At 34.8% G+C, this 25,027-nt stretch overlaps 1 protein-coding gene across 6 annotated transcripts in view; it reads left to right on the top strand.

The window, feature by feature from the left end:
• Positions 1-25,027, top strand: part of PDGFC (platelet derived growth factor C) — a 163,082-nt gene that overhangs the window by 124,984 nt on the left and 13,071 nt on the right. The window lies entirely within an intron of this gene.

The raw sequence follows: 25,027 nt of genomic DNA, 5'->3' as shown, positions 1-25,027 counted from the left end.
AGTGATAGTGGTAATAAATCTTGAGGGTTAAATTGTATTTTCTCCACACAATTACCTTAAAATGCAAATGAGACATAAGTTCCACTAAAAGCCACTTTCAAAGTAAACAGAATGTTCAAAAAAGTAAAAATTGATTTGTAGTCAATATTTCACTGATCATATTTTACTTAGCAGTCCAAATTCTATTACTATTTAAAAATTACACATTTACTTGTGAGTATCCTAGCAATCTTTTCAGCTCCAAAGACTTTTTCAGAATTGTGTCATTAAGGAAACTGAAAAAATTTATACAAAGAAATAGAAAAATAAATTGAAAAATGGGACTTAATTGAAAATCTCCTATTAAGCACTTACTTAATCTATCACTCTGAAATACAGAAGACTCATAGTATTTTTAGTTTGAAATTATGCAGTTGCCCATAGTGTCTGAAATATAATAGGCAATTGATAATATTTAAAATGAACAAAGAGGAAACACAATCTAAGGAATACAGGGGAAGTGCCATTTCGCAGGTGTTGGCAGGGTGACTGCCTGTAGGCCACAAAAGGCCCCAGTGAACTGAGGGAGGAAATTCCTGTACCAGGTTGTCCTGTTTCATGTCTCCAGGGCAAAGGTCTTGTATCTGCTTAGGTGTTTCCACTCTAGCTAAGTAAATTCAGCTTTTGTTTAAAAATGAATAAAAGCAATTATGGAAATACCTGCTTAGTACCTTTTCTTCCCTTTCTTCTTGCAAGCAGTTATTCAGAAGAGGGATTAAGGCTGTCATCTTTGCCTTAGAAGACTATATGGATTATTTTAAGTACTTCCAAAGCAGGTTTGCTTAAGAAAAGCCAGGGTTTATGTTAAATCTCCCCCCACCCCTCCTCCCTTTGGAAGAATAATAGGAAAGACATCGAAGTGGCAATTACTGAGACTCTAAAATAAAATCTTAAATAGGAATTGGAAATAAGTGTGGATAGCTCCAAGTCAGCCTTTTTAAACAGTTTTCTAATACCTCCTCTGAAATTGTGCTTTTAATTTTACAGCACTGCTAAACAGAAAATGCCTTTTTTCCAGAAGAATAACATTTCTTAGGGTTAAAAAAAAAAAGTAAAATAAAGGCACTTTCCTGCTGGGTATAAGTTAACGAAATGGCATTAAGTGTAATTAGTTGTTTTAGGAAAAGACATGTGAAAGACATTGAATTATTAGAGAGGCAGAGACACACTGCATGCCAAAACTTGACTTCCAATACCTGAGTGAAGCAGTTTTAAAATATATGACACATCTTTTGGATGAGATTCTTTAGAAGTCATCTCAAACATTCTGACACAAATATTTTCCTTTCTTTTTGGAATATGATGAGTGATGCTTTGTGGTATTCTAATCCCATTACTGATAAAAGTAATAAAAATAAGTCACATGTCTACCCAGGCATACAGTGTTTTGTTTTAAACTCAGGATCCTTTCTTTCGGACTGGGTTTTCAGCAGAGTACTGACTTCTATCTGAATTAAATGTTTACATGCTGTTTAGTCACCTTTTGGAACTTCAAAAAAGTGTAGTATTTTATGACTAGATGTCAAGTGGAGTGCATTTGACTAAGTCAAAGGTATACATTTGTACTGCATATTTAAATTGGTTTTCCTAAATCTTAAGATTACGCTTTTCATTTATCCTCAAGTTATCCCTTCCAATAGAATCCCTAATTGTAGGAAAGGGCTAGGCTGTTCCCTCTGGCTGCCACAGTCTTTATTTGGCATGAATGGCCTGGCGTAATTCCATATTACTGAGGAATTTAAGGATCTTAAATATTTAAAGAGACATATAGTCTTTCTATATGATCTTGGATCTTCTGTTGCATCTGGTTTTTACTTTTTAATTTATATTGCAAGACTGGCAAGATGCAATTTAGCTTAAGTAGGTATTCAGTCATTTGATTTGAAGATACATGTAATTTTGTGTTTTAACTATAAGTTTGTATTAGGCTGGCAAAAAAAAAAATCAACCCATAATCAACCTAATTTTATAAATAATGATAGAACACACAATTTCTTGAACACATACTACTGTATTGAGTTCTTGATTTATATCATCTCCTTTAGTCTTTACAATAGCTCTATGAGAAATTATCCCTGTTTTACCTAGGAGGAAGTATTCTCGGAGAAAAGATGCAACTTGGCTATGGTGCAGAACAAATAAATAAGAAAAGTTATAGTCAAACTATGTATTTCAAGCATAGTACGTAATATTTTCTAATCACTTTTGCTCAGTAAGAACTTCTTTAACATTCTATTTTGAGGTAATTGCAAATTAACATTCACTCATAAAGAAAATCCAATATGCCCCTCATCTAATTTTTTCCAGATGTAACATCTTACATAACTATATATAGTATGATATCACAAACTAGAAAGTGACATTGACATAATCTACCAACTTTAAAAAAAATTTTTTTTAAATGAAAATATATAACACCATAGAAGGTATTAGATGAAAAGTATTACATTAAAAGACTTTCATAAATAAAAGTTAAAAGGATGTTTAATTAATACATAGTTTTAAAAATGACTCAACCAAGAATAACAAGGGAGAGCATACATTTTTTATATCAAGAAATAGCTTCAGAATATCAATTTAGGTTACGAGGGAAATTTTTACTCTGAACTGGGAGATCTCATAATCTTCATCTAATATTCTGTAGTGTGGTACAGAACCATTTTTGCAGCTTAGAGTAGAACATTTATCATAGATTAAAGATTATAAAAATCAAAAATAATACCACAAATCACTCCTCTTGATGTGGGGTTCACAGTGAGTGTGTGAAACATAAATAGTCACTATAAATAAATACATGAATAAGGCTTTGGAGCCTCTGAGACAGAGATTAATGGAGTTTTAGGATGCTAAGAGCTCAAGATGTAATCTATAGTTTTAAACCTATGTCAAGATTCAGAACCAATTGCTTAAAAAGCCCTTCATTTCTCCAGAATGGATTGAGGACTGTAGTGCTACTAAATCTCTTCTCATACAAAATGTATATAATTTGGTTTCAGTAGGTACAGTATGTGGGAGTATTTACATATTAAGTGTAACTGTGTAATATCTAAAAGTGTTTAACTTCTTACATATTACATATGTGAAATCAGTGTTATATTTTCTTTTCTATTTCTTTTTTAAAAGAATGATAGTCACAAAAAAAGCAAAAGACAGTAGTATGTGTGATGTTTTCCAATATATTTTACTTTTAGAATTCAATGGCAGCCAGCTCATGAACACATGGGGGCTAACAGCTGATTTGTTAGTTGACTAGAGTAGTTCAAATGGAAAGTTAGAAAAATGATACATATGTTCTGGAAACATTAATTAATTTCAGTGCTCTTCAGTGAGGGCCAAGACCTTTTCTTTAAGTAGGGATATACTGATTGGAGTTCTGTTGTACTTGTTCCAAAAATCATAGCCATAATGCCTTAATTATGACTTTCAATTTGGATTTCTTTACGTAAAAATGAGAACTCAAAGATACCTTTTAAGCAATCTCAGTGCAGAATTCCTCTGGGATTTTTGTGAGGTTTCCCCTTCAGTATTTTATAGTTGTCTCTCATACCTAATTGAGCATTTTTTGTTAATAGTCACTCATCTGTATGGAGTCCTTCCAAACATTTATCTCAGTTTTCAAAGAGACAACTCATTTGATTGGATTACATAATATTTAAAACCGAAAAATTGCAATGACAAGTAACACAGATATAAATAGTTTGAAGAACCACCCTTGGTAAATGTAAAATTCAACTGGTGGAAGCAGGAAGGATGCCAATAGCATTCACTGAGTATTGTGTATTGTCGATCACTGTGCTTTGCATGTATAGAAAAGTTAGCTAAACCACTAAACCAGGAGGTCATTTAAGTGAAAAAGTCAGTTAAGATAATGACTGTTTTCCTTTGTTCAAGGCTGATATTGATATTGCCTTGTGGTCTGTCAATGGAAAATTGTAAATTAAGTGTACATGGCCAATAGAAAGGTAATTGATAACTGGGCCTTGGTATGTATTTCAAAGTAGCTAACAATATGCCTGACACAGTGCACCATTTAATATATTTTTATTCTCTTTTTTAGTTTTTCTTATGTTTTAGTTTCATTATTTTTCAAGCTGTAGAAAATAGCATGGATACTTGAAAATCACTGGGAGTTTGAAAGAGTGTGTTTTCTATGAGTTGGATATCCTTTAAACAGAACTCTGGATGAAGATGGATGAAGAAATATCTTTATCTTATTGAAAAAGCAAAATGGCTTTGAAAAACATTAAATGTTCACCAGTCATGGAGGAACAGGATTTCCTTTTCCCTCCCTTCTTTCCTTCTTCCTTCCTTCCTTCCTTCTTTCCTTCCTTCCTTCCTTCCTTCCTTCCTTCCTTCCTTCCTTCCTTCCTTCCTTCCTTCCATCCATCTTTCCCTCCGTCCCTTTCATTTTTTTTCCCTAAATACTTCCTACTTCTTGACTTGTATTATTTTCAAAGCTAATATTTCAGAATTTTGTCATTACTTTACCACCCTATACTTAGGAAAATGCTATGTTTTTTGTTTGTTTGTTTGTTTTAAAAGTTCTCTAAGTTAAAATGACTCCTTGGTTCAAATCAGGTATTCTACTTTCTAATGTAGAGTATCCTCTTTTAATGTAGGCTGTGCTCTGATTTGACCATCTCCTTGCACTAAGGAAGATGGAAGAGTTGAGTTTGTAAGCTATAAGTAGCTAAACTACTTCAGCTTCCCCAGTTTATCAGCCATCCCATGAGTGTGAACCGGTCAAGTTCAAGAAACACAGTTTAAAGTGAGCTCTGGTTATTTTCGTTACGAGTTATTATAACCCACACATATGCTTGAATATAACAGTGTTTTATGGTACAAATTATATTTTTTATGTTGACAGTCATGTTTACTCCTCTAAGTTCTTGGTTTCTACAGAGGTGACCTTGACCAAAATTCTTTCCTGAGGTCTCACTGCAGGAGGTTGTACTCTTGCTGCACTGAGTGCTACAAATCTGGCTGGAATTCTCACTCTTCCACTAATCTACCTGTTTAACCCTGGGCAAGTTTTCCTACCCACAGAATGTGAATAACAAAAGTTTCTGCCTTACAGCACTGTTGTGAGGATTAAATACTAAATGTTTAGCTCAGTGTTTGGCAGGCAGTAGTGAAAAATGTTACATTTATTTTAAGGTCAGATTACTGGCATGTCTGATTCCAAGCAAGACCCTACTATAAGAAAAAATTTTTAAATGTGATTATTCATACACAGATACACACACAACCACCACATTTTATAATGCAATATGTATGTATATGTATGTATTATGAAATAATACTTAATATATGAAATCGGCGTTGTATTTTCTATTTCTTTTTTTAAAAGAATGATAGTCACACACAAAAAAGAAAGCTAATCACAGGGTACTAAATTGATTTCACAATCTACTGAATATGTTATAACTTGAGTTTGAAAAATCTGACCTAGATTGTAAAAGATGTATAATTTGTAAATGAAGGAGTACACTTTTTGGCCATTACACTTGCCTTTCTGGAAAAATAGTATATTATATTAAAATATGTAAAAATTCATTCTTAACAATCCCCCAAATTGATAGTTAAAAACACTTTCCATTATAACCTGCAAAACCTGAAATGAATTTAGAAAATCTAATTTCAAGGTCTTCCATGAACATTGGCCTATTTAAAACTTATTCCTTCTAGAAACTTGTCCTCGACGATCACTTTTCAGAATAGTACTGATGCTTTAAAAATGATGAGAACTGTTTATCAAATGCCTACATATACTATGTAATGTTAAAATGGACAACTTGTTTGCGGTGATACACTATTGGTTGTTTCACTTTCCCACTGACCTTTGAAGAACTCATCATTCTTTTAGTGCAGGAATTTAGGGTGAAATTAGTGGTTTTTGAATCAACAGAGTCCACTTGCACCCATTACTGATGCCAATGGCCATAAGCAAAAGTGAAGGAGATCGCTTTCTACTTGCCCTCCTTCTATTTTTACGTTTTTAGTGAAACCAAAAAAGAGGCTAGAGCTACAGTTTATGGATAGCTGTCTCATGGTGAAATTTGTTCTCTGTGTTTCCCATGGTATAATTGGAAATACAGATTAAAGGTTTTTGGAAAGCACAGTGTTTCATTATTCGGACAGGTCTCTAGGCTTCGTGAACTACACACACTACATGAAGTGAGGCCTTTGTGGTATTTACTCTCTGTGTATTAATGGCATTTCTGCCTGAAGAGAAAGTATTTTTGGTAAAAATAACTTGTCACTCGAGACTTTTGGCTTGGGAGATGCTGCAGTTTCAAAACATTTCTCTGCTCATGCATGCTCACCTATTTCCCTGCATTTCTTATGTTTGCTGATCTTAACGTGTTTGTTTTTGTTTTTAAAAATCTGCTCCGTGATTGTCACTTTTTTATTGCATTTGTGTGAGGTTACTGCTATGAATATGTTTTATTACTTTCAGAATGCTTTCATGAGGATATACATAATGCTAAATGATTAGAGCTTGCTATTTTTCATGGAGTGTGACTTTTTTAATTCCAAATTTGTTCAAAGGCCCCATAAATATGCTGCCATTTCATTCATATTACGAATAAAGTATAGTAATACAATTGTATTTTTTTTCATATATTTAAATGTGGCTCCAGTGAAATCTGTATTTTTAAATCTTTTATCCAAATTGTTAAACATACAGATATTAGTATTTATTTAATCATTTCCTACCGACCCACCTATCCCGATGCTCTGCTTTTGTGAAGATTAAGAAATTCAGTTTGTTATCACATTTATTTTAAACATAGAAAGACATTAAGCCTTATTCATTATTCTTGGTATTGAGAGAAAATATGTACAGATGTTATCCATGGTGAAACTACTTTCGATATATCCCTTTTAAGCTCTATGAATAACAAATGGAGATTTTCATTAGGTGTATCAAAGCATCCAAGCCTTCCCCAAATAGATTTGACAAAGTCATTGGCCAAATGGAGGTTAGGCATTCAGACCCATCACAGGCAGGATGTTTCATTGTTGCAATCACAGCCATAGGTATTAGGCAGCAAGTACAAGTTTTTAATATGTTTTATTGCATCTTTGTAAGGTTGCCATCTCTAACATATTCTATTACTTTTATAATAATCTTGTTAGGGTATACTTAATGCTAAATAATTATGTAGAACTTAGTTTTAAAGACATATAACTAATAGAAAATTGTTTGCCTTTGTATTTAGCAGATTTTTCCCAGTTAACATGTGAATCAATTCTTCAGAATTTAAGCCTTATTTTAAATAACTTTTCTTTATGAACATGAACATAAACAATGATGATTATATTTTTTGCAGAGATGATTGCACTTCATCTAAATGCCTTGCTATGCAAGACTGTCTCATTTGCTATTGTAGTCTCACTTCTTAGCACATAGTAAACACTCCAAAATTTTAAGTGAATAAAGGAGTGCTAAATAATAACTTTCGTGGATGCTCTGGCAGCAGACAAATATTCCCATGATGTCCAATATACCACAGTCAGAAGTAGCACTGGCTGGAAAAATGCCAGCCTCTGCATTCTATATGGTAAACTGAAATTCTAAAGCCTATACAGCCAGGGAGCAGCAGCCTGTGCCTGTGCGAATGTTGATCCTGGGAAAACCCTTGGTGGTTTGCCAGATAAATCATTGCCGCCTTCATGATGTAAAGTTGATGCTTACCTAGAAACTAAAGTTATGTGGGGAAAAAAAATTCAGGTCATTTGAAGTAATAAAAAATGTCCAAGTTCCCACCCTGTTAATTAATTTAATTACCCATGTCTTAGTATCATACCATAATATTTATACCTAAGTTTATATCATGCCTTTCAAGTTACACATACTTTCACATGCATTAACATGTTTATTTTAATAGGTAATTATGATTTTTAAAAACCTCAATGAATAATTGGTACAAATACCTGTGTATATTTCTTGAAGTTAATATTTTTATTTAGAAAGCTAGGGGTGGGTATAATTTGCATTACACAAAACAGTGGATCCTGGTGGTCAATTTAGGACAAAGATTCTCTTTGTGTTACTAATTGAATGTTTTTACTCTATTCAAATTCATAGAGTTTCAAAATTGGAAAAAACCTTTGAATTAGTTTTGCATATCTTCTATCCGATTCACAATCACTTTACTTTTTAAACGAAATAACTGATTTTTTCACAAAATTTATGAATTCATTGTCTTTTAACTATTTAGGCCACTTCATATTTAACCAATATCATTTTTAGAAATATATTTTTTGTATTAAACAAAAATCTTCTCTTACTGGTGCTAATCTTTCCTTTGAAACGGCATGCAATAATTTTATGATTTTCTCCATTACTAATAATGCATAATCACTTATTACCTTATTTGTATACATTGTCTTATTTGAATTTCAAAACAATCTGTAAATTAAATAGTTTATGTATTATTATCTTTGTCTTGTAGATATATACTCTAAAACACAGAGAAAATAAGTGATTTACCAATGGGCATATCCACAAGTAATAAATGGTGGATCCAGAGTCCAAGCCTAGGTCTTCTGACTCAAAATTCTATGTTCTTTCCATGATACCATGTTGATTCGAAATATCCTTTCTCATTTTAAGTGATATTCCATAAATTCTTCACTACTTCATACTGTATACCCTCAATTTGTCAGTTCTCAGTTTGTCAGCCATTCCCCAAGTGACCTAATTTTCAGTAAGAGAAACTTTGCGGTGCTAGCTGTGTGTGTGTGTGTGTGTGTGTGTGTGTGTGTGTGTGTGTGTGCGCGCGCGCGCGCACGCGTGCATGTGCACGCACATACATGTCCATATATGCCCATGCACAACATAGAAAACACTCATAGCCTCTGATAGCTCCATTCATAAAGTATTTTGTAATTATAGCCAGTCTTTGAAATAGACACTTTTGTTTTTTCTGCACTTCATCTTATGTAAAAATTTACCTATTTTCAAAAACATATGTGTATATTATTTATCCTTTCAGAGTACATGTTTACCAAGGGAAGAACGTTGGTCCTCATCCTTATTTTGTACATTGCTGTGTAATGAAATCAGGAAAACTTTTTTCTAGACAGCTGTTTAAGATAAGTTTTTCTGTCTGTATTCCATATTTCGTTAAAGGGAAAACCTCACATCTTGCCGACTTCATCCAGTCTGGCAAGCACAGGAAATAAATGTTTTCAGGTTGTGACAGGGGACTCAATAAAACCTCAGATATTTCCAAGTTCACTGAGAAACCCAGTTGATACAGGATTATACCATGCTCTGAATATCAAAGAAAGAGGTTAGCCCAGTATCAACAATTATATAATTTTGTACTTTAGCCTCAAAACAAACCTAACCACTTCCTAGACTGTGAACAGCAGTAACACAAGCTGAAACCACAGTTGATCAGAGCATCTAAAACCACAGTTTTGCTGGTAATTATTTCCATATATTCTGCATAAAATCATCAGAAACCAGAAAGTATTTCCATGGGAGTGAATAGGAAAGACATTTAGAAAGGTAAATTAATTTAAAAATAACCATTTCTGAATAACATTTTTTAAAAGGTAGCATCATATTTATTGTATGAATATTCACATTATCAGTCTTAAATAATCTTCCTTAAGACTGTGATTTGTCTGAAACTATGCTACTTATGCTAAAAGTTTTAAATTCCTCATGAAGTTAATACTTTTGTCTTCTGTGAGGCTAATTAGTTAGAAAATGATTAAAATGAGAAATTTTAAGTTCAGCATTTTTTTACATCGAATAAGAAGTAACATACCAAATTCATTGTAAAGACTGATACTCAATTCAAGTACGGATTTTTGGCCTGTCTGAATTTCTGACACTGAAACTTAACTCTTTTTATAAGAAACTTTTTGTATCAGTCTGTCTTTAAAAATCTCTAAAATAGATTCACGTAGACACTTGTTGAATTTCGCATAGTGCGGTCCTTAAAGATTCTCAGCCACATTCTGAAATTTCCACTGATATCAGAACTCTTGGGAGGTACTGGCGACTCTTTATAGACACCCTCTTTATAGACACCGTGACATTCTTCTTTGAGCTCACCATTTCTTTGTCTTCCCTTGTGCTCAGCATTGTCTCTGGGCTTTTCTTTGTTCACATCACTACCGCATTTGCCTACTCTGAGCCCTTATTTTTGGGACTCCTCACCTGAGATTATCAGCAAGCACACCTGAATTAAGAAAGTTTTGGAAATACCCAACCAGATAATTATACCCCTGCACCATGTACAGTATCCATGAATGAAATTCTGTTGTCATTCTAACTGAAATTGCATTTATTTTAGATTCAAATGTTCTATTCAAGTGTTGCTGGACAATTCATTCTATAGTTTCTTTGTTCATCTTCTCTCTGATCCTCTGAGACTACCATTTTATAATTTCATCTCTCCTTGCAAACCTTTAGTGTCATTTCTCCTGTCCTCACTCTCAGATAATAGTTTTGCTTCCTATTTCACGAGAACAGAAGCAATCAAAGAAGGACTGCAATAAGCTCTCACCATGCTCTTTACCCACCTACCTCATTAGAGTGCCTGTCTAATATCATCTCTTCCATCTTTTCTTGTCTACTTCTACCCAATGAGTGTTCCCACACACTCCTCTCCTTCCTGCACCATCTTAATATATACTTTTTTTTTACTTTATATTTATTGGTTCAGACTCATCAGCATACAAATATTTTTCTCATCTTAAGAAAAATAAGTCTTTCTCTTGACTCTACATCCCCATCCCACTACCAATCCTGCTCTGTACTCTACTTTTCAGAACGCTTCCTTGTGTTTGCAGCTTCTAATTGCCCTCCTTTTATTCTCTCCTAACACTCATCAAGTTTTAGCCCCTACCACTTTACCAAAGTCATACTTGTTAAGGTCTCCAACGAGATCTTATTGCCAAATCTAGTGGAAAATACTCCATCCTCCAGTCAGACCTGTCATCAATGTTTGACATACCTGATCCTTCATTTTCTCCCACTGAACGCTCCCCCCACCCCGATATATCTCCATTAGACTCTTACATCACTGACTGCCCCTTCTCAGTCCCCTTTACTGGTCTCTCTTCTTTAATCTGACCCGATCTGATAAGAGTATCCTTAGGGTTATTCCTTTTTTTTTTTTTTTTTTAATCAAAATCACTTTATTCAGACTTGGAAACCATAATGCTCTTTTGGTATTCTCATCCAATTTCATGGCTTTTAGTACTATCCCAAATTTATATATCTATCTCCTACATCTAACCTAAAATCTCCTCTTGAAAATCCACTGCCACCTCAACTTTTCCTTTTGGATTGTTGACACTACCGCCCAAGTGCCTCCCTGTTTTCACTTTTGCCTTCCTGCATGGCAGTTAGTATGACCCTTTTCAAACATTAATTAAATAGTATCACTCCTTTCCTTAAAACTTTACTGCCAGGGTCAGCCAATAAAAATATAGAATGCCCAATTACATTTTAATTTCAGATAAACAATGATTTGTATCTTTCGGTCCATACCTATGCTAAAAATCATTTGTTGTTTATCTGGAATTCACATGTAACTGGGCATCCTGTATTTTATCTGGCAACCTTACTCCCAACTCACCCAGATTAAGTTTTTAATCCTTACAATGATTCTAAAAGGTCTCATGTTATCTGGCCTCCTGCTACCTCTGTCCTCCAATCCTGCCACAATGTTCTCTCCTTGCTCTTTCTTGAATATACCAGACATTCTTTTCTGCCTCTGTTTAGTTGCCCTGCTCTTTCCTATATATAGGATAATCTTCCTCAGATAGCTACCTGATTTACATTCTCACATTTTTTAAGTTTTGCTTGAATATCACCTTCTCACTGAAGCTATCTCTGTCTCTCTTATCCTCTTCCTCCTTTACTTTTTTTTTTTTTTCTATTATACATTGTGTATGTTTTTTGTATTTACTTTATGGTCTAATTCTCCCCAGTAGAATGTATACTCCATAAAGGCAAAGATATGTATTTATTTTGTTCACTACTGTGCCTGGCCCGTATTAGATTCTCAGTATGTTGAATAATTGAATGAATATGTATCATGTAAATGACCCTTGGATAACTAAGATTTTATTAGTTATGGATGTACTTACTTTTCTATCTGATAAGTTTCAGATTTTTCTCCCCTCAGTACCCTCTCTGAAACCACCTGAAGCAATGAAGATTTTTAGGGAGCAAGGTAAGGGTGAGGAATAAACATGATTCAAGAGCATTGGATACTTAAGGCAGAGTAAAGAGCAAAGCAAAGAAAAAAATGTGAGGAAGTACCTATAAACTAACCTTGAACTTTATTAAACTTCCCTATGACTTTACATCTAATGAGTATCCTAGCCTTCCATGATTCATGTGTGTGAGTCTACATGCAGAAAATATTGGTTGTTTTTAATAATCCAATTAGTTGATTCTGTTTGGGAGAATTTTACTTTCTGTAAATACATAAGTGTTAACACTTTTTAGAATCACTCACAGCTCCTCTTTCTTGTTCTGAGAAAACCATCCAGCAATCCCTTGACTTAATTAATACTAGTTGCTCCCTTTCAAGACCGTTATGGATCCAGTAGGTACCCTGTATATCAGACTAAGGACTGAAAGGTCTATTTTTAGATGTTTATTAACCTTAAATTAGAAACAACAAACAAGATCTTAGGCTGGTTGTTCTTTAGTCTCTTCCCCTATGCACAGTGTAAATGTCTTGTTTGCTTTATAGTTTAGTTCACAAGGGCAATAATATCCTTAGGCTGTTAAGGCTCATTTCTGCATTGTTCTCAAGTACACAGAAAATTATTGACAGTATAATGAACCATTGTAAATATACACAGTGTAATCATTTATTTAACAATCTTCCTTTTATTAACATTTAAGGTTTTATTTTAATTTTACTTTTCTCTGTTAATATTGCTACAATGAATAGTCTTGAATTGAACCTCTGATTATTTTCTTAGGATAAAATTTGAATATGAAATTATGAGATCTTAGAAAATGGGTATATTTAAGGCTTATGGAAAATATTGTCGAATCATCCCGCAGAAATACTGTGACATTTTTCTCTTCCATTCAGTTTGTGAAAAGGATATTCTTGTCCTATCTTTGCCTATAGTGCTTATCTTACAATTATTTTTCTCCATTAAGCCTCTTTTTTTTCTTATTACAAATATACACAGATTCCTCCCCTTATTTTATTAAGCCTTCTTCTAATCTTACATCTCATGAAGCCATTATTTTTTTTCTTCTTTTTTTATCCCTGTCAAACTTAATGAAATAAGCTCCACTCACGTTCTTAATTTATGCTTCTTTTCTTAAAGGCTCTCTTTCTTCCTTATCTACTGCAATGAAACTTCAGTATATCTAAGGAAGGACACAGAAAATCACTACTTTAATAACTACAGTGGCCTATTTGTATCCCTCTTCCCTCTTGACCTTTCCATCACTTTGATGTTGCCATCCATCTCCACTTCTCAAAAGTTGCGTCTTCTTTGCCTCCGAGGGCTGCAGGTTCTTTAGCTATTTTGACTGATCTCTTTCAGGCGCTAGAGCTGGCTTCTGTGCCTCGGCCAAGCATCCAAATACTGGGAATCTGAACTTCCTCTGCTTAAGCATTTTCACGTTTTATTTATACTCTTAGTCCATGGCTCCAAGTGGCATGTATATATTAATGACTATTAATCTATTATCTCTACCTAGCAAGTCATCAGTATTTAATGCCAGGGAGCTATTTGTAGTTGTTCATTGGATAGATTCATGTCAATGCCCCCCACCCAACTCCTCTACTTATATGACCCAACTTGAACTTTTTCCTTCTTCTGTCTATATCTATTTTGTCTGTGCTGGGTAGTTATGTCACTATCAACCAATTCTCTCAAGCTGGAGATATTTAATGTCATGTTGGATTCTTCTCTCCTTTCTCCCCTATTCCATCAGCTACCAGCTCCTGTTGATTCTACACTATCATGTGCTTTGACATCCTTCTCTTCATTTCTTCTCCTCAATCATGGTGATAAGTTCATAAAGCATACTCTTTATTTTGGCATTTTATTAATCTTTTTCTACCAGTTCCTAAAATCTATTAGGGATCAAAATGATCAAGGAGATGTGATGAGACTCGTCCTCTGCACTGGAAGAGTTCACAGGCAAGTGGGAGAGAGAGGTGCAATAATTTCAATTCAGTGGAGCGCTAGAGGTATTAAACAGGATGATATATAGAATCAGAGTGGGGCAACAAGCTTAATGATAGTCATATGGATGGGGTTAGAGGGAGAGAGAGAGAGAAAGAGAGAGTGAGGGAAGGAGGGCACGAGGAAGAGAGAGAGAGAAAGAGGAGGAGGAGGAGAGAGAGAGAGCGCAAGAGCAAGAGCAGCCTGTCAGTAGACATCTGCTGGAAGAGTTGAATCTTCACGGAAGAATAGTGATTGGCCAAATGAGGATGGGAGATAGGTAATTGCTGACAAAGGGAACAATATGGGCAAAGGTTCAAATTCCAAAGTCTTATTTATGGCTCCCACTAGAGTTTAGATACGCTATTCCTTAATCTAGAATACCTCGTATAAACTAGAAGTAGAAAGCCAAAAAAATAAAAACCTGATTGTATCCCACCTTTCTTAAAATCTCTTTTCACTCTCCCGCTGCTTTGTGATTAAATCCAAATTCCATAGTTTGGCACACACGAAGCTTTCCTAGTCAGACCCCACTTTGTCTGCTCAGCCTCACCTCCCGTCATCTGCTATCCCACCCAGTGGTAATGCTTTAGTCATTCTCTTCCTCTTCTTCTTAACACCATTCTCTTTCCCAGTTTAGGCTCTTTGTAAATAGCTGAAATCCTTCTTCCTTCTAATCTTTAAAATAAGTGATTTCTTATTTTCTAAATTCTAGATTACCTTTCACCAGTTCTTTGTAGTTCCCATTAATTCTTCCAGGAATAACTACTTGCTCTCGCAGCCCTTAGTTTTAACCACTGTTGTAGTCCTCACCCAAGGAACACAGATCTGTCCATCAAGAGATAAGAACTCCGCATGGTTATGTGATTCCTTGTCACTACCTCAGTGTTAGCACATAATAGGAGTATAATACAGTTTATGGAATAATTTTACTTTTATCTGGCCGTATTTTCAGAGCTATATCTGTCTTATATCAGCCAAAAGAAGTGTTATTTCTCAGATGTGTTTTGGGGATGATGGCAGTGTTTTCTCACAAAAATATTCTATGTTTTTTATTGCCTTGAGCGATTTTGTTAACCTGCCCACAATTCTGATCATTTGACACAATTTTGTTTTAGTGCAGTGATCAACATGTAAAAAATGTGATAAACGAACATAACTTGTTTATATTTTTAGTTTTCGGAGGTGTTCACATTTGTGAATAACCATTGAAGACTTTTTAGCATAATAGGAGTATCAGAGTGATTAGAAACAGAAAAGGAAATGAACAAGCACTTGATAAAATAATTGTCATTCACATTTTCCTCTGTTGCTGAAATGAGCACTGTGTGTTGACTAGTAACTTTACAGAAGTTTTGTTTTTGTTTTTGTTTTAACACAATCCCATACACTGTATTAAAATAACAGGTACACAGTGAGCCTGATTAGTGCAATCCTGCATTTTTTATGGGTTTTTTGTTTGTTTCATTTCATATAATGACTTTATAAGCAAGGGGTAAGAATTTAAAACAATGAAACTAGAGATGCATGCTAAAGATGTTATACTTTTTGTAAAGTTCCTCAGCATAGAGTGTCCATGGCCATACAAATACCTAGACTTGCATTCACTGAACTTCTTGCTATGAAATGCTCATTTCTCCCCCTCAGAACAGCTCCTGAATGTAAATGTTTCAGCAGAGAAAGAAGTTTGAACAAGGATTTTCCCTGTGGGGAAGGACAAGCTCTGATTTGCCATGTCAGGGTTATGAGAATGTTGGGTGGGGTTATCAAGGAGCACTGACTAAGTAGGTGATGTCACTAAATACAGCACTAACCAACATAAATCATGAACTAAAATTTTTAAAATAATTGTTTATCTTGACTAAGATTGATATAATGGGGATAATGAAGCATAACAAAAATGTGTATAATTCTTGTGTGTATAATGCTTACTTGTTTATTAAAATATTTAATTATACTATTTTACTTAATCCTTAAATGATTTTCTAAGGTAGGAACTGTCCTTCCTGCTTTAAACATATTCTTACAGACACACACATAAATGAAGTGTTCATCATGTAATTTACAAAAACGCTTAATTTTTTTTGGCTGGTTGGGCAAAGGTGAAAAACAGGGAGACCAGTTAGAAGATGGCTTGGATAATAAGACAGTAAGTAGCAGTGGAGGTGCAGAAAAGAGATCTGATTCTCTTTTGGTGTTCTTAGACCAGTTTTAATGTTCAAGGGTGGGGTCGGTTTCCTATATTGACAACAAACAATTCTCTGGACTTCAATTGGGTGTCCTATGATTCAACTCAATTCTGACAGTATCTACTTGGAGAAAGCATCGGATTCCACAGGTTAAGGGTTCAGTCGTATAAGACAGACCCTCCACCCACACTTCAGACACCAGTCAAGAGCCTAGGCTTTTAATTGGGCTTCTGACTAACTGGTTACAAATTGGAGGTTCCAATGACCCTCTCCAACTCAGAATGTTACTCAAAAGCCCAGTTTGTTAGCTTCACTTCTGACCGATTGGTTATAAATCAGAGTTCTCATAATCTCAAGTTTGATTAATTTTTGAGAGCGGCTCACAAAACTCAGAGAAACATTTTATTTTACTTACTAGATTCCTCATTTATTGTAAGAGACTGTAACTGAGGAACAGCTTGATGGAAGATATGGGGAAAGGGCACAGAGATCCATGCCTTCTTCAGACATCCCTATCTCCCCAAATCTCTGTGTTCACCAACCCAAAGGGCTCTGAACCCAGTACTTTTGGGTTTTTATGAAGTCTTCATTACATAGGCAGGATCGGCTTAAGCATTGGCTGTTGGTAGTCGATTCCCACTCCAGCTCCTCTCCCCTCCCTGGAGCTTGGGGGACACCGAAAGTGCAGACCCTTAACCACATGCTTGGTTCTCCCGCAATGACCATCTTCAGGCATGGTCTGAAAGTTGCTTCATCAGCATAACAAGAGACACCTTCATTGCTCTCATCACTCAGGAATTTCAAGGGTTTGGAGAGCTCTGTGCCAGAAACAGGATGAAAACCAAATACATATTTCTTATTATAAATTATAATATCACAGATTCTAACCCTAGTCTGAAGGTAAAATCATGATAATTTGATGTAGGATGTGGAGTATAAGCAAAGGATGACTCCAAATGATGGAGTCGTCATTTACTGAGATAGTAAAAGGTTCAGGTTATAAATAGGAATTTGGTGGTAGTCAGTATGTACATCACATGTAATATTTTGAAACTGTATGAGATCAGTAAAAGGAAGAAGGTAAACACATAATAGTAGAGATCCAAGCAATGAGCCTTGGACCACTCCAGCATATAGAAGAAGTAGGGTGATCAAGAGGAACCAGCAAACAGCTAAGAAGCATCTATCAAGGAAGGAAGAAAACTTGTAGAATCACTTGTCAGTTAGAATGAAGACTGAGAAACTGGACCATTAGATTCAAGCATGGGGTGGAGTGGTCATTGGTGACCTTTATACTTTATATACATGCTAATTACTTCCATTAGACTATCTTATTTTTCCCATTTCCTGAAGGATTTTTTTATTACTATATCCAGTTTCAGCTACTTGCTCACACTGTTTTTATACTGTCATGCCACTTTAAAATAAATAACTCTATACCATTGTTTCTCACTGAAAATAAATTATTTCACACATACAAAATTCGAATTAAGTTGAGGGTCTTATCTGACTATTCAATTTATTGAACACAGCACTGAAGATATCTACCAATATAGGCACCCTGTATCAGCTAGAACCTACAAATTGTCCTTAATAGCTTTTGAGGTGCACATTAAGTATTTCGTGAAGATGTGTTTTTCTTCTACCAATCCTTAGTTTGCATCCTCTTTCAATCCCTCACATCGATCATTTATTGATCAGTGTAACAAAGCAAGTCCACTAGTATTCAATATAATGACATTAGGAAAAAAAATCATGTGATGCTTTTCTGTCAAACACTTGCAGCTGCTACACGTCGTTTCAGTTTTTTTTTGTTGTTGTTATGGTCCATCACATTTTTTTGATTCAAAGGAATAATTTTTAAAATCACGATAGGATAAAACCCTTGATTTTGACTTCCCATATAGCCATTGTAGAAAATGTGCTTGGGACTGGTTCTTTAGTCACCTCACAAAATTCCAATTTTCAGTATCGGTTGTTATGTCTCATCCACAGCTTTATCTAGGACGTGGAGCACGGTGTTGACTGATTCACAAGTCTGCAGTCAGCCTGTTCCCTGGTAAAGCCTTTGCTCTGCCAGCCTGAGACCTTCCTACCTGAAACCTCCCAACTTAAGGCGCTGGTATTAGGGTGAAATTCTTAAACTGGGGTGACTACAGACCACAAACATTTTCCGTGCGGACGATCTGAGGGTAGCAATGTCATAATTTGTAAATGTAATCAGATTTCGGTAGTTCTCAAGTTTCCTGCTGATAGGAAAATTGGGCCAGAGGCAGTTGTTTCATCCACTAATTTAGTAAGAAGCTGTGCTTATAAACATAAATATTACATTTTTTAAAAGATAACATTTTCCATGTTTGGTCTCAGGCAGAACACTGCTGCTACTCAGGGTTTGCCTAAAACCATGAAACTCATAGCATTGGAAGGTCAATTTGAGCAATTTGAGCAATTTGAAATTGCGGCTTTTAGGTGTGGGATGATAAACATTGTTTGCTTTTCATACTGAACTGTCACTGTGATTGGCTGGATAGATACGTCAAGTTTTATTCAATTACCATACTCTTTCATTAAGAACCTCTCAATATTAAGACTGGATTTGAATACGACTGGCCACCTTCCCTAGGATTTCTCACTTAAATATATAATCTGCATTACCCGCACAGTATTAAAACATCTGTTCTTGAGTAAGAATACAAGCATTTGCTTTCCTTTGCTGGCTTAAAAATAATTTTAAAACATAACCCAGATAACTTTTTGGATGAATTCAGATAAGAACAGGGGGAAAGGACAAAGGAGCATGTTTAAATGAATTGTTCCGGGGCATTCTTGTGTCTTTACAGAACCTCCTGTCAGTTGTTCCTGGCACGCATTTTTGTCTGCATGCCCTGTCTGCTTGTTAAGCTCTTTCAAAGTCAGACCTATGTACAATGTATCAGCTTGACATTGCATAAATGAGACTGGAGACACCTTTAAGAAGTGATGTAACACCAGACCAAACTTTGTTTTTTCTTCTCTTACAACACCTGGATTATTATTTTGTTGTTCTTTTGTTTTTATTAACTACAACAATAAAATCTTATCTGCATTCCTAACCCTTCTGTTAGGTATGAATGAAGTGAAAGGCTCCTTATCAGTTTGAAATGTACTATATACAGTTGGCTTAGAAAGCTGCAACATAAATCTTTGTAGGCCCGAAAAGTTTTGCAACCGTTGCTATGCTACTCAAGGTAAATATTAGTATGTGTATATTTGTCCGGGGAAGATTCATTGTAAGTGTTGTATTTTAAAAATTGCACTCACCACAAAAATCCTAATAAAAAAGACAAGCTGTAGTTTTTTAGAAGTAAGTAACTACTTATTGTGAAATTTTAAGCAGTTCATATAGCACTATTCCAAACAGGAAGTCAGCTTTTCTTTTTCTAAAAAAGGAAAATATGATAATAAGTGCATAAAATATTTATGGTAGCCATAATAAAATACAAAGACACTGAGATGTTGATTTTTCAAAAGTAACACTAGAGAAGTCAGTAAGGGAACCTACTCTAGCGGCCAAACTTGCCATCTGAGCTTGTAACATAGATGCATATATGGCCACTGAATGTTCAGGCTTTGTCTGAACATATGGGCTGCCAGGTTTTTGTTTTGGCTTGGTTTTGTTTTTGTCTTTTTTCAATAATAAAAGTAGAGGTATATTTGTTTTTCAGTTATTCTTTCATATGAAGTTTACTTTTTATAGTCCACACTCACCAGGATTTCTGTGATACTTGTTGTGTTACTTATGTGATTCCTAACAGCAAATTCTCAGTTTGTCTTTGTTTTGGCCAGGGAAAAAATCTCTCCTATGAAACAAAATACTTGGTTTATTAAGGCTAAGTTTCCCAAGGGTGATTATTTTGGTCTGCCTTGTTCTCAGTGGCCATCTCATAGGCCTTTTAATAAATGTTTGTTAAATGATTTAACAGACATAGTATAATATTAACCTTTCTTTGCTGCTGTAATAGATTTTAGGTTAAGAAGTTGATGACAGTATGTATTAATTTGTTAGTGCTACCTTTACAAAGACATACCACAGACTGCATAGCTTAAATAACAGAAATTTATTTTCTCACAAATCCAGAGGCTAGAAGTTCGAAGTCAAGGTGTCAGCAAGATTGGTTTCTTCTGAGGCTTTTCTGCTTGTCTTATGGATGGCCATCTTCTCCCTGTGTCTTTAAGCAGTCCTTCCTCTGTGTGTATCTATGTCCAGATTACCTCTTCTCACAAGGACCAGACTTATTGGACTAGAGATCACCCTAATGACATTGTTTAAACTGAGTTCCTCTTTAAAGGGCCTGTCTCCAAATACAATCTCATTCTGTGGTATTTCAACATTAGAATTTTAGTGGGACATAATTCAGCCCATAACATAGCATGTGTCTCTACGTATTTGAAAAATATTGATATCAATTCTCTAAACATGAACCTGTTTTCTTCTGATTTTTAGATTCGCACAGCTCCCATTCATCAGCTAGATATGCCTTTTAAGGGATATTTGTATTTTTAAAAGGCAGGGTAAACTCGTATGTACTCTCAGGACAGAAAAAAAAAAAATCAATGTTAACTTATGTTAGTTGTACTATAGGGAAGTTCTTCTAAAAATTCACTGATAATCTAAAGCAACAAGGAAGATTTAAAGAAAATAAAATAGAGACCTCAGTACCACCATAGACTTACTAAGTAGCATGTTTGTTTAGAAACTTTCCAGATCATTTTGCTAAAGATTTGATGGACCTTTTTCTTCCTTTCTTTTTTTCCCCCCTAATTGAGACATAATTGACAGAACATGTGTAAGTTTAAGGTGTAGACATGTTGATATGATACATTTATATATTACAATATTATTGTCACCATAGCTAACACCTCTATCAAGTCACATAATTATCAATTCTGTTTTGTGGTGGGAACATTTAAGATCTAGTCTCTTTGCAGCTTTGAAGTATATAATACAGTATAGACTATTATCACAATACTGTGTATGTACTTATTATCTTTTAACGGAAAGTTTGTACTCTTTAACCAGTATTGCCGCAGGTCTCCCACTCCCCAGCCCTTGTACCACCATTCTACTCTCTGTTCCTATGAGTTCAGCTATTTTAAATTCCACAAATAAGTGATGACATATAGTATTTGTCTTTCTCTGTTTGAGTTGTCTCACTTAGCATAATGCCCTCAAGGTTCATTCATGTTGTCACAGATCTCAGGATCACCTTCTTTCTCATGGCTGAATAATACACAGTACACCGCATCTTCTTTATTCATTCATCTGTTGAATTGTTAGGTTGTTTTCAAATTTTGGCTGTTGTTAAAAATGGTACAATAAACACGAGAGTACAGATTTCTTTTCAATATCCTCTTTCCTTTGGATATATATCCAGAAGTGAGATTGCTGAATCATACAGTAGTTCTAATTTTAATTTTTTGTTGAACTTCCATACTGTTTTTCATAGTGGCTGAATAAATTTACATTCCCATCAGCAGTACATAAGCATAGCAAAAGCATAGCAATAAAACCAGAAGTTAAAAAGTTGAGCTACATCAAACTACAAAGCTTCTATAGGTTAAAAGAAGCCATGAACGACATGAAAAGGCAATCTGTGGAATAGGGCAAAATATTTGCAGACAGTATATTGGATAAGAGGTTAATACCCCAAATATTTAAAGAACTCATACAACTCAATAAAGACACGAGAAAAAAAAAAAACTAATTGAAAAATGGGCAGAGGAACTGAATAGAAATGTTTCTAAAGAAGACATCCAGGTGGCCAACAGTACATGAAAAGATGCTCGACATCACTAATCATCAAGGAAATGCAAATCAAAACCACAATGAGATATTATTTTATACCTGTGGAATGGTTATCATCAAGAATACAAGAGATAGCGAGTGTTGGTGAGGATGTGGAGAAAATGGACCCTCTGGCAATTATATAGGATTATATAGAATTCTGAAATTTAAAAGCTGGAAGAAACTTAAAAGTCACTGAGTTTAGCAGCCATGCTTTACAGAGAAAGAAACTGAGGCTTAGAGTGTCTGAGTATTTGCCCAAATCCTGGGAGCAGCTCCAAGATTACTGGCCAGGCTCCTTGACTTCTGAACAGAGTTCTTCTCTTATCTTATACTATCATTCAGAATGACTTTCACCAGGGAATTTAAAAGACCTCATTTTAAGTTTCTGTACCTTAACACATTTACAGACACTTTAGAAGTGCATGGTTTGACAGGGCACTTCATTGCATAGAGATTTCAGTCCTTTTCTGCTCTTTCACAATCTAGCTTTTCAGAGTAATGTACCTGAAAGGATGTAGCCTAGCTCTAGGATGGTTACCCACTCCAGTTATCACTGCAAGTTATAGCAAAAAAGAAAGAAAAGAAAGAAAGAAAGAAAGAAAGAAAGAAAGAAAGAAAGAAAGAAAGAAAGAAAGCGAACAAACAAACAAAAAAAGTGTGAGTTGTTTGCATTACAGAATACCAAAAACTTTGCTTTTTCTTCCTAATCATTGTCATCCACGAAAGACTCTTAGAATAATTCATAACTTTGTAATAAATATCTATTTTTATGGTGACTTAAAGAGATAGGGGGTGGAGAATGTGAAAATCCAATTCAATTTGAGGCACTTAACCCAATCATAAGTATTTTTAAGTAACAGAGATATTGTTAGAATTTTCTAGACACTAAATGGTGGGGGCGGGGCGGTGGGGGGGGCGCCAGGAGGAGGGAGAGGCTATGAGCCTGTACTGAAAAGAGGGGTTTTTTGTTGGAGGAAAAGTTAAAACTTAAAAAATATAGAGAGAGGACATTTTTTCCCCTCGAACTTTTTTTTTTTTTTTTTTTTTTTTTTTTTTTTTTTTACATCGTTGCCCCTTTTCTCTGAAAATCCCTTTCGACAATTTAGAAAAGCAGAACTTGGAAAGTGAAGGACTTGGTTGTTCCTTGAAGCAGTGGGTGGGGTGACAGTCACAAGAAAGCCCTTAAATAAAAACACTGTTTCCTCTGTTCTGTCCAGGGGGTGATTCTTTAAATCCAGGGGAAGTGAGTTGATTCTCCCATCCTGTTTTTTTTTAATAGGCGGGTACTGCTGTGTGTGTGTGTGTGTGTGTGTGTGTGTGTGTGTGTGTGTGTGTGTGTCTTTTAAAATTTATCTTATTTTAATTTAAATATTTAAAAGCTTGGAGATTTATAACAGCAACCTGTATATATGCATGCAGTAACATATGCCAAGTTCTTTTCTCCCAAGCTTTGACATTTGAAAACATTGATATTCTGATACTTCATTGAACCCAAGGTGTGCATATTTTTTTTTGTAGATATTACAGGCTTATTTTAAACTTTATCTCAGCAATATTGATTTCAGTGGGAGCTTTTTATTGCTTTAAAAGGAATGCTGTATGCAGAGTCTCCAACAGACATGGAAGTAAAGTAAGCTAATTTATTCTTGGATTATGGTCTAATTGAAAATAGTTTAAAAAACAATTTTATACCATGTCTAAAATATACATCTGCGCTCTGACACTTTAATGAATAATATATACTTTATGTATTAGTTTTCTATACATTTACTCTCTGTGTATAGATTATGACATTTGATTTGTTTTATATTGTCATAGTCATGAATAATAACTCAGTTATTCTTTGAGTATTACTGACCCTTAGTTTTTACTTGCTATAAACATATATATGTTGGCTTATTTTTAAAAATTTGCATTAATCTTTTTACACTATAAATTTAATCAATACTAACAAAACTGGTTAAATTAACAATGAAACTTATTAGGTAATTATTTATGTCTATTATATAGTTATCAATCATAATAATACTCTATCAAAGCAATTTTGCATTTCTTGGATAATTAAATAGTGGGAGTAAACAGAGGATGTATTAAATTTGGGTTTTGCTCTCAAAAATTCAATAGAATAATTGGAATCATTTTAGTACTAATATTTTAGCTAGAATCTCTATATTATTAAAATTAGATCTTTAAAATAAGAATAAATTATTGTTGACCCGAGGCTGCCACAGTCACGTCTGCCAATTATGCTTTAGAAAAACCCATCCCACCCCCTACCTTCCACCCCCACACCTTTCACCCTGTGTACTAAGACTCTATACCCGTGAAGCTGTGAGCCCAGGAAGAGGTGGTGCTTGCCCAGAGAATGGTGGTCCTTTTTTATAATCTACAGAGCAGCTTCTGCTTTTCAAGCCCTGTGCCCACAAAATAGCCCAGAGAGGAAATCTTTTTCAAATTGACACAATTGAGATATATGGGACAATGATGGCCATGTTATCGAGTAAGATTTCATGGATGAATTGTTTCAAGAAATGGTAGAGATTTATTATGTGGATCACAGGAGCGAGAGTTTTGCATATGGGAGAAGGGGAGCAGCATTTAGCATGGATAGAAGTACAAGGTCTGAGATGAATATGACATGTGCAGTAGTTAGTGAAGAGACTAGATTGATTGGAACAAAATGTGCATGTCTTTGATGAGTAGAGGATTAGTTGGGAAAGGGCAGCAAAGGTCAGGTTGTAAGGCTCCTGAGTGCAGGGTAAGGAATTTGAATTTCATCCTCCAGATG

The sequence above is a fragment of the Rousettus aegyptiacus genome, unplaced genomic scaffold (assembly GCF_014176215.1).
Source record: "Rousettus aegyptiacus isolate mRouAeg1 unplaced genomic scaffold, mRouAeg1.p scaffold_m13_p_16, whole genome shotgun sequence".
In the NCBI taxonomy this organism is placed as follows: domain Eukaryota; kingdom Metazoa; phylum Chordata; class Mammalia; order Chiroptera; family Pteropodidae; genus Rousettus; species Rousettus aegyptiacus.
The sequence above is the reverse complement of the archived record's forward strand: the minus strand, read 5'-3'. Positions and strand labels throughout refer to the sequence as shown.